Source organism: Octopus bimaculoides, chromosome 6, assembly GCF_046866305.1.
Source record: "Octopus bimaculoides isolate indiv1 chromosome 6, ASM4686630v1, whole genome shotgun sequence".
In the NCBI taxonomy this organism is placed as follows: Eukaryota; Metazoa; Mollusca; class Cephalopoda; order Octopoda; family Octopodidae; genus Octopus; species Octopus bimaculoides.
The window spans coordinates 116,250,180-116,261,938 of NC_142933.1; positions in this window are offsets into that span (position 1 = coordinate 116,250,180).

Genomic DNA, 11,759 nt, shown 5'->3' on the forward strand with positions numbered 1-11,759 from the left:
ACAACAACAACAACAAACACAGCTATCTGTATATGCTTTTATTGTTGTTTAGCCCAAGGTCAATTCTCTTTGAGCAAACTTATGATCAAAAGTGTGAGCAGACTTATGCTGAGAGGCATTCTAGTTGAGACCATCCAAGATTTATGATAAAACATATGATCTGACCAACCTTATGACAAAAGGTGTTCCAGTTGTGACCATCCCAGACTAATGATGAAATTTATGATCTGAGCAAACTTTCAACCAAAGGTGTTCCAGCCTTGACCATCCCAGATTTAAGATATAACTTATGATCTGAGCAGACTTATGGTCAACAGTGTTCCAGTTGTGACCGTCACAAACTCATGATAAAATTTATGATCTGAGCAGACTTATGATCAAAAATGTTCTAGTTTTAATTACTCCATATTTTTGTTTGAATATCAGGGGAATATAGTCCAATATATTCGTCATAAATTAAGGACTTTAGGGACGCTTGACTGCTATTTCTAGCTGCTCAAATAACTGTAGATTTCCCTCATCTTGTTCAATATGATTATAGTTATCATTATCATCATCATTATTGTGTTGTTAGTCCTTGGTCAATGGAGTCAGGGTGGGTAGGAATGCAAGTGTATGAGACATAGTGACTTATTATTATATATCATCACAACTGGTGAACAACGGCAGTGTTACTTATAAAATTGCAGTCTGCCGGTCACTGGAGCCACAGGCTTCTCTGTTCTCTCATCAATGTTTGCATTTTTCACTGGTATATGTTTGTGATAAATATACATATACATACTCACACTCACACACTTTTTCTCATGCACACACACACACACATATATATATTGTTTTGAATAGTACCTATGACCTTGTTTTCAAGCCATCTGTGTGTGACTGGTGAAAAGAAAGGAAGGAGAGAGTTCTCCTCAAACTGGAGACTTGTCTTGAACGCTTGCAATAGATGACTATACTGTAAACATCTGATGGTCTTTTGTTGGTGTTAAACTGAGCAAAAATTAAGTCTGCAATACAAAGATCAGGAATGGTCTTTCCTAATGGAGGCACATGGCTTAGTGGTTCAGGTGTTGGACATTTGATCATAAAATTGTGGTTTCAATTCCTGGACTGGCTGACAAAAATGAGTAATCCTATTACAGACTGGTGTCCCATCCAAGTGGGGAATATATATGCTATGAAACCAAGAAACCAGCCCTTATGAGTTGGAATGAGTCGAAAAGGTAACTTTGCTTTATGCTTTTTTAATGGTCTTTCCTATGGACTTCACACACTTTCTGCCTAGCAATTTCCACTCACAGAGCTTTGGTTGACTCATAGCTGTTATTAAGGGACACTTGTTGTCCAGGTGCTATCCAGTGGGATGGAACCCCAAACCACATAATTGCAAAATGAACTCCTTAACAACGCAGTCATACCTGCATTCTAGCTATAATGCAAGTAATGTCACTAGTTTCTTCAGATGTACTTTTAAACTGTTTATACACACTGATTTCTGACATAGATCATCATTATAAGTTTCACTAGATCCACTCTTCTATTTGATAATTATTAATGCAGACAGAGTGGCAGGCTGGCAGAATTGTTAGCACACTAGGTAAGACATTTAGTGGCATTCCATCCAGCTCTATGTTCTGAGTTCAAATTCTTTGTATGTTAAGGCATGCTGTCAATAAGTATATACCACAGGGGCCAGTGTATTGATTTACCTGGGACCTTATTGGCCTTGGGTCCCCATTTCTGATCTATGTATACTGTGGCTGGCTATCAATAAATATATACCATAGGGCTCAGAGCATGATTTGGCCAGGGGCATATAATAGCCCTGATCAATTCAATTTTGAAACTGTTTACACTCAATGGCCAGTGCATAGTGTCATCTCTAGTTTCATCACATCTTACATTTCACTCTGTTTCACAAATTAACTCAATGAACTCTTCTTTGAACTCAAGAAGGAGATATAATCAACAAGATCTGTGTCAAATTTGAAAAAGAAGAAGGAGGCTTGTAAAACCCACCTACGCATTCATTTCTTACTTTCTGGGGCAAGTGATTTCGAAACCTGTACCAGTGGAGTGCTAAGAGCACTGTCCGAGTGTGATCATTGCCAGAGCAGCTGTCTGGCTTCCGTGCCAGTGGTACGTAAATAGCACCATTTGAGCATGATCGTTACCAGCATCGCCTTACTGGCACTTGTGCCGGTGGCACATGAAAAAACATTCAAGCGAGGTCATTGACAGTGCCGCTGGACTTGCTCCTGCGCAGGTGGCATGTAAAATACACCATTTCGAGTGTGGCCGTTGCCAGTACCGCCTGACTGGCCTCCGTGTTGGTGGCACGTAAAAGCAACCACTACACTCTCGGAGTGGTTGGCATTAAGAAGGGCATCCAGCTGTAGAAACTCTGCCAAATCAGATTGTAGCCTGGTGTAGCCATCTGGTTCGCCAGTCCTCAGTCAAATCGTCCAACCCATGCTAGCATGGAAAGCGGACGTTAAACGATGATGATGATGATGATGATTCAAGATCATGATTTCTTTTTAGTAAAGGTGTATGGATGATCAAATTGAACTCCAGTATGTTACTAGTACTATTTTTTAATGATGGGAAGCAAAGTTGACAGGAAGAACTTTAGCCCAAAACATAAAGGAAAGACATTTTGTCCATTATTCTATCAATGCTTTCATCTACCACCCTTAAGACGTCTGTATGCAGCTTCTTGACTTGTTGGAAATAGTAACCAAATCCCTTTCATATCACATCCTACTGTTTTGAATAATGTTTTTTCTGGGTGCATATTATTTGAATAAAAGTGGAATGGTCATGGTTGGAACACTTTTGATCGTAGTTTTACTCAATCAAGTTCAGACTACAATTAACTATCAACAACAACATTAAACAACAAGGCATCCTTTACTTGATTACTTCATCTACTTGAAACAACAACCTTATTTACCTCATATCATACCTTGCTATACACATTGGATAATGTAGTCCTAGATGCATAATGCCTGATAAAAGAAATGGCAAGGTAACAAAAAATGGAATGTCTTTGATCATAGTTTTGCTCTTTCAAGGATTCCCTGGGTCTAACCAACATTAACACAAACGTAAGCAGTTATACTCATTTGTGTACATAAACATCGACTTCTCATATATATTTTTATTTAACATTAAGGCAACTATTGGCAACATAACAGAAATCTAAAAATGAAGAGATGGTAGTTTCTTCCCATTCAAGAAGTAAGAAAAAATTCCTTTCAGCAGCAGCTATATTCATTTGAAGATTGTCATATTTCTTTATGAAGATAAAAAGAATATATTCCAAATAATATATTCCATATTGATAACATGCAAATGTTCTGCTGAAAATTCTGGAAGAAAGCTGTTTTGTAAGCTATAAAAAGTGTGCATGAGAAAGTGAGGAAATATTAAAAGGTAAAATGAAATGAAGTGTAACTTAAACAGAGGTTTATGTTTTAGCTTGAAAATCTTTAGAATGAAGCTGAATTTTCATTCATATACAGATATTATCTGAAGAGCTTTGCTAATATTGGAATTATTCCCAATCTACTTAAATGTGCCTGAATGAATAATAGATTCTCTCCGAAGACTATGTTTAATACTTTAATGGACCTCACAGTCTTGGACTTATCCGCTGCTGTTACAATGATTAAAAGCAGAATCATTGATTCTTATGAGCAATTATTATTTCAAATCAATTTTTGTCATTCCAAAGTTTCAGATTATTCGGAAGGCAAATTCTTTTTGTTTATAACAACAACAACAACAGCAATAACAAAAATCTAAATTTATAACAAATTTTAGATTATAACAAGGACAATTAATATTTTTTACTTGGTGAATTCTAAATGAATTCTAAATACACATGGAACACACACAAATATGCACATACACAGACACACACAGTCATACATACAGACACACAGACAAACATAGACACACACACACACAAACATACACACACACATACACAGACATACACTCACACACAATCACACTCTACATGCATATGTTCACACACAGTTACATACACATATATATGCATGGACACACACACAGAGACACACATACACACAATCATATTTACACACATATACTCACACACATACTGACACATTCTCTCTCCCTCTCACACACATGCATGTACACACACACACAAGCACAAACACATGTGCATGCACACACACACACACATACACACACACATAAACACACAATCATATTTACACACATATACTCACACACATACTGACACATTCTCTCTCTCTCTCTCTCTCTCTCACACACATGCATGTACACACGCACACACACACAAACATATGCATACATGCACACACGCACACACACAATCACATGTTCAGAGAAATAAAACTCAATGATTCAAGCATTGGTGGTCAACTCTAGGTTCTAATGCATTATAGAAGCAGATAGAAGGATAATGTCTTCACAATACTAACCTACTATCAGTGACTTTCCCCAGAGAATACCTTCTGCTGTCTATTCTGCTAGAAGAAGTAAATCAAGTCTTTTTTTGCTATGGTATGAAGAAATGTCCAATCATCAAAGAGGAATGGACGTCCTCTACATTCTTGACCTTCAAGGCTCTCATCCCCACCACGGAATCTCTCAAACCACTGTCGTACTGTCCAATCACTAGTGGACCCTTCACACCATGTTCTGTTGATATTGGCAGCTGTTTGGGAAGCATTATGTCCAAGCTTGAATTCATGCAAATAAAGTGAAAACACATTTCTTCTTTTTTCATGTTTGAAATTAAGGATTCTTATGCTTCAAAATCATATTCTGAAAGAAATCAATAAAGATTTATTAAAGCATACACATTACTTATTAAACATGTAAAATTTAATCTAAAGCACTACAAAAATAACATCTTAAATCGAATTTGAACAAATGTTTTTGAAAAATTGGACAGCTTTTTCTCAACAAACTAATATACATACAGACAGACAGACAGACAGACAGACACACACACACACACACACACATATACGCACACACACATACACATATAGATAAAGATAGATAGATAGATACATACATACATATGTACATACGTACATACAGTTTTATTTATTTATGTGCCCTTTTAAAGCCTAGCCAGGTTCATGGGCCCGGTTTCCCAGTTTCTATGGTGTATGTGTTCCCCCACCAGCTGGACAGGATGCCAGTCCATCGCAGCATTACTCAAGAAACAGGAAGAAAGAGTGAGAGAAAGTTGGGGCAAAAGAGTACAACAGGGGTTGCCACCACCCCCTGTCGGAGCTTCATGGAGCTTTAGGTGTTTTCACTCAATGAACACACATAATGCCCGGTCTGGGAATCGAAACTGTGATCCTCCGACTGCGAGTCTGCTGCCCTAACCACTGGGCCATTGCACCTCCACATATACATACATATATATACATATATGTATGGTGGTGAAAATGGTGGTGAGTGAAAGTTTGTAAATAGAATTATAAGCTTTCACCAAGTATTTCAAGGTAGTGCCCTAGCATGGCCACAGCCCAATGACTATCAGATTGACTAGCACCTGTCTTCTTTGCCAGGTATTTCCAGTGCCTCTGAAACTATCTCTTATAGTCTAACCATTTTCCTTGTCTTCATATCCTTAATGACCATTACCACCTTACAGCTGCCCATTTCAATGTTGAGAGAGAGAGAGAGAGAGAGAGAGAGAGGGAGAGAGAGAGGGAGAGAGAGAGAGAGAGAGAGAGAGAGAGAGAGTGGGGAGGAGGAGGGTAATGGTCCTTCCACCCATCCCACCAATGATTCTCCTCATCTTCAGCATCATCTTTTGGTAGCATTTCTTTACCTCTTTCTCAAAGCATCAATCACTAGAACCAGTAAATACAGAAAGAAAAGTAACATCAAATGACAATAAATAATAAAATTCAAGGAGTCTCACTCCATCACAATTTATTTTTAAAAAAGGAAAATTACAATTCATTTTTCAGAATTCACAACTGATTTTAAGTTTTTGTTCCCTAATTGAATTCAAGTCATTAATTGTCCCCCATCCACCACATCAGTCCAGCTATTCTATTCAATTAATCACTTTTAATTATCAAAATCTTTCTTTGTCCTTCTGTGACTGATGATCTTGATGTGGTTAACAATTTTTGTGATCATGTAGCCATCAACTTGCAAGTTGATGGTTACAGAGGAAAAAAACCTTAGGAAATGAGTGAATTCTTATTCCAAACTGGTCAAACAACATAATTCTAGGCTGATTGAGTTGTACCATTTTACTAATACTATTTTGCTATTAAACCTTTACTGGGTTATTAAATCATATTCTCTGTATTCAAATTTTCATTGAATTTTGATTGACATACACATACATGCATGTGTGTGCATGTATGCTCTCTCTCTCTCTCTCTCTTACACACACACACACACACAAATGCAGGCATGCAGTGTGGGTAAGAGTTTTGCACTTGTAGCCATGTAGTTTTAGGATCAGCCTTATATGTAGGTTTGCAAGACAGAAACTGAAAGAAGCTCATACATACATACAAGCATACACATAGACATACATACATATACACACAAGCATGCATACATACATACATACATACATACATACATACATACATACATACATACATGACATGACAACTACATCCTCGTTACATGAAAAAAGCCATTGCCAAGAAGACTTACTGAAATGATTCATTATAGTTGCCATGTGATGCCCTTATATAACTTTTAAGTTCAGCCAAGCTTTTACACATTTTATTACATACTAGACAATTGTGCTGGCTGGCAGGAGAAACAGCTGTTACCATATGCACTCTCTTAACATATCCTTTTAGACCTCCTACTGAGAGGCACATGCTTCCACATTTTACACACGTTCTGTTATGAATTTTAATAGTCACATTATTGTTTATCATGGGTCGATTTCTATGAGAATTTTGATGGCTCACCAGGCCTGCATGACTCAAGCACCTCTGCCCACAAACTACACACATAAAAAGCAACACTCCTTCACTCTCCACAGATTCCCCCCTTCTAAGTCCCCTCCTAATTCTCTCATATTTCACTCTCTCCCTCTCAAACTTTGAGCAACCATTATGCACTATCTTCCTCCATCTATTACAGTCTTGTGCTTACCTCTCCCAATTACCAGCTGCAATTCCTGTCTGTTTTAGAGCATTTTTAAGGCAATCCTTAAACCTTAGTTTAGGCTTATGTGCTGGTCTCATGCCATCTTCCAGCTCACCATACAATAGCTGCTTGGGCAGTTGCTCATCACTCATCCTTACCAAATATACCCCCCCCCCACCTCAAACATCTTTGCAAAATCATTGGCTCTATACTTCTACTGCCACTCTTCTCAAGCACCTCCACATCACTAATGGCATTTTCCAGTTTATCCCCCAAATTTTTCTCAGGCAGTATTGATGAAATCATTCCAATTGCCTTACCTGCCTCACTTCCATATAGCAAAGATGGGAGGACACATGTGTTATATACCTTAACTTTAATTTGTGAAGATATATTATGTTGTTTCCACAGATGCCTATCAAGCCTACCAAAAGCACTACTATCATCACCAAGACCAGCAGTGCTCAAGGTACTTCCTAAATAAATAAATCTAGGTACTGTCTCCAACCTTTAACCATTCACAGTTATAAAACGTTCCACATACATCTTGGAGGGAGCGGGCTGGCACATTATGACAGTTTTTTTTAGATTGACTGTTAGACCCAATGCTGCACATGCTGCACAAATTGCATTCACCATGTGCTGCATATCTTTCTGAGAATGTGCCAACAGGTCACAATCATCTGCATACAGAAACTCAACAAGGTGAGAATGCAGAATTTTCGTTTTGGCACAGAGTTTTTTGAGATTGAACAGTTTTCCTGTTATCCTATATCTTATATAGACCCCTTCAGGGCAATTTTTAAAAGCTATTTGAAAGACTATTGCGAAATATATAGCAAACAGTGTAGGAGTAGGAATATCACCTTGCTTTACACCATTTTCTACAGAAATTGGATCTGATAAGGTACCTCCAGCATTAACTCTCACTTCCATCAAGTCATGAAATTGTCTAAGCATTCTGACAAATTTTTCAGGGCATTTTTAGGATCTTTCAAAGTGCAATTCTATTGATAGAATCAAATGCTTTTGTTTGGTCAACGAAAACCTGGTATAAGTCCATATCCTGTTCGATGCACTAGCCGAAAATATCATATTCTTAGTACTCCTACTATCCCTAAACCCACATTGTGATTCTGGTAGAACCTCATCAGCAATGTGCAGAAGCAATCTATTCAGCATTACCCTACAGAGGACCTTTCCAGCAATATATAACAAAGTAAACAGCATATTGTATGGTGTGCCACATGGATAAATCAAAGGTAGGACTGAAAGAACACTACAAGCAGAAATCAACGAAATACAACATGCGAAAAGACAGACAATAACAAAACAAATGGCAAACAGGACAAAAATAGAATATATGGATAATTTGCAGCCTATTTCCTCTTCAGTCAGTGTCTGGAAAGTCCTTGTAATTTCACACTCCTTTAACCCCATGATTGCTTGAATCCAGCAAGTGCCAGGGACTTCAGCTAAAAGCATTAAAACTCTGAGAAAGGCAAACAAATGTATACAAGAATGGAAACAAAAACGAGAGAGCTAGAATTATACACATAAAACGGAATGCCTTTCAACTATTCAACAGAAGGAAAACAATTGTACACTTACAAACACAAATAAATAAATAACAGAAAGGGTCTTTCGACTATCAGATGAACGACATAACATTCTGAAATAATAATGCAAATGCAACAAGAAAAGAATAATACATATACAATGGACGAATGGCTTTGATCTATACAACAAAGGTCTCCCCTTCTCTTCCCTTCCCCTCGTTCCTCAGTCCCACTGATTTCATTTTCCCTCTCATATTCCTTAATCCCTTCCTCCTCCTTATTCTTCAATCCCTTTGCATTCCTTCCTCCTTTGTACCATTTCTCTCTCTCTCTCTTCCCCCCCATTCTTTAGTCCTTCTGATTTCTTCCCTCTTTCTCCTATTCTTTGGTCCCTTTTCCCTCTTCAACTATTTCCCTCTACTACCACGTGATTGCTGTCTGGCTCAGGCATTGTCATCCTTTTTTGAGTGGCTGTGTAGTAAGTAGCTTGCTTACCAACCACATGGTTCTGGGTTCAGTCCCACTGCGTGGCACCTTGGGCAAGTGTCTTCTACTATAGCCTTGGGCCGACCAAAGCCTTGTGAGTGGATTTGGTAGACGGAAACTGAAAGAAGCCTGTCGTATATATGTATATGTATATATATGTGTGTGTGTGTTTGTGCGTCTGTGTTTGACCCCCCCAACATCGCTTGACAACTGATGGTGTGTTTACGTCCCCGTAACTTAGTGGTTTGGCAAAAGAGACCAATAGAGTAAGTACTAGGCTTACAAGGAATAAGTCCTGGGGTCGATTTGCTCGACTAAAGGCGGTGCTCCAGCATGGCCACAGTCAAATGACTGAAACAAGTAAAAGAGTAAAAGAGTTGGTCACGTCTGTCTGTTCTCCTGTCCAGTCTGTTAAAATTTTTCCATTTTTCCTTTGTGCCAGCTAATTACATTTGTCTGATAGTTGAAAGACCCTTTTTGTTATTTATTTATGTTGTAATTGTACAATTATTTCCCTTTTGTTGAATAGCTGCAAGGCATTTGTCCATTGTATATGTATAATTCTTTTAACGTTGCACTTGCATTATTATTTCATAACGTTACATTCATCCACTAGTCAAAAGGCCCTTTCTGTTATTTATTAATCTATATTCGTAATTGTACAATTGTTTTCCTTCTGTTGCATAGCCAAAAGGTGTTCTGTTGTACATATATAATTCTAGCTTTTTTGTTTATGTTTCCATTCTTGTACACATTCATTTGCCTTTCACAGAGGTTTAATGCTTTTAGCTGAAGTCCCTGGCACTCGCCAGATTCAAACAATCGGCTGTGAATGATCCTTTTATACATACATACATACATACATACATACATACACACACACACACACACACACACACACACACACACACACACACACACACACACACATACATATATATATATATATATATGTATATATATATATATATATATATATATATATACGCACATATACATACACGCACACATATTATTTTACTTTTTATTTTTTTATTCTTTTACTTGCTGGAGCACCCCTTTCAAGGGATTTTATTCGAACAAATTGACTTCTTTTAAGCCTAGTACTTATTCTATCGGTCACTTTTGGTGAACCACTAAGTTATGGAGACATAAACAAACCAACATCAGTTGTCAAGTGGTGATTGGGTGACAAACACAGACACAAAGACACACACACACATAAATATACACATACATGTATGTATGTATGTGTCTCTATATATATATATATATATATATATATATATATATATATAGAGAGAGAGAGAGAGAGAGAGATAGATATGTATATTTACGATGGGCTTTTTTCAGTTTCCGTCTACCAAATCCACTCGCAAGGCTTTGGTCAGCTCGAGGCTATAGTAGAAGACACTTGCCCGAAGTACGACGCAATGGGACTAAATCCAGAACCATGTGGTTGGGAAGCAAGTTTCTTAACACAGGGCAACTCTTGCACCTATATATATATATATATATATATATATATATATATATATATATATATATATATATATATATATATATATATACACATACATATATATAAATATATATCATCATCATCGTCGTCGTCATTTAACGTCCACTTTACATGCTGGCATGGGTTGGACGGTTTTACTGAGGGCTGGAAAGCCAGATGGCTGCACCAGGTTCCAATCTGATCTGGTAAATTTTCTACAGCTGGATGCACTTCCTAACGCCAACCACTCCTAGAGTGTAGTGGCTGCTTTTTACATGCCAGTCAGGTGGTACTGGCATCAACCATGCTTGAATGGTGCTTTTTGCCTGCCACCACCATGGGAGCCAGTCAGATGGCACTGGCAATGATCACACTCGAATGGTGCTCTTACTAACCACTCTTCTATCCTTAGTTTCTGCATTGAGCACTAGATAAGGGATCGGGTGACCCTGTCAAAGGCTTTCTCCATGTCAACGAAAGCCAGGTACAGATGTTTATCTTTGGCTAGGTATTTCTCCTGCAGCTGTCTTACCAGAAATATAGCATCAGTGGTGCTTCTCCCTGGCACAAACCCGAACTACATCTTGATCAAATGAATAATAACAGACAATGGATATTTGCCAGCTCATTACAACTGTTTAGTCCCAACAGACTTCAGCCACATCCCTGCTGTAGTCTTAGGATATTCCTTTCTTTGTAAAATTACATTTCATCTGTTGATTACGTTTTTTTGTAATGGAGTAATGTTCTCATTCTTCTATTAAAAAATGCATAAGAAACAGCTGTAATGAGCTGACAATTATCCATTGTCTGTTAATATTCCTTTACAAGGGGATTTATGACTTATTAGACACCCTAGAGTATATCAACAACATACTATTCAACATAACATATACTTTGGACCAGCCCCTAGGCACTAAATACACAGAGAGTTGATTTTCTCTGTGTACACAGCCAGAATATCCTATTTGATACTTACCAACTGTAGGTCAGAACCACAGGTTTATCCAACCCTACCTGGTGCATATCCTTTCAAGTACCTGATTCTATCTGTA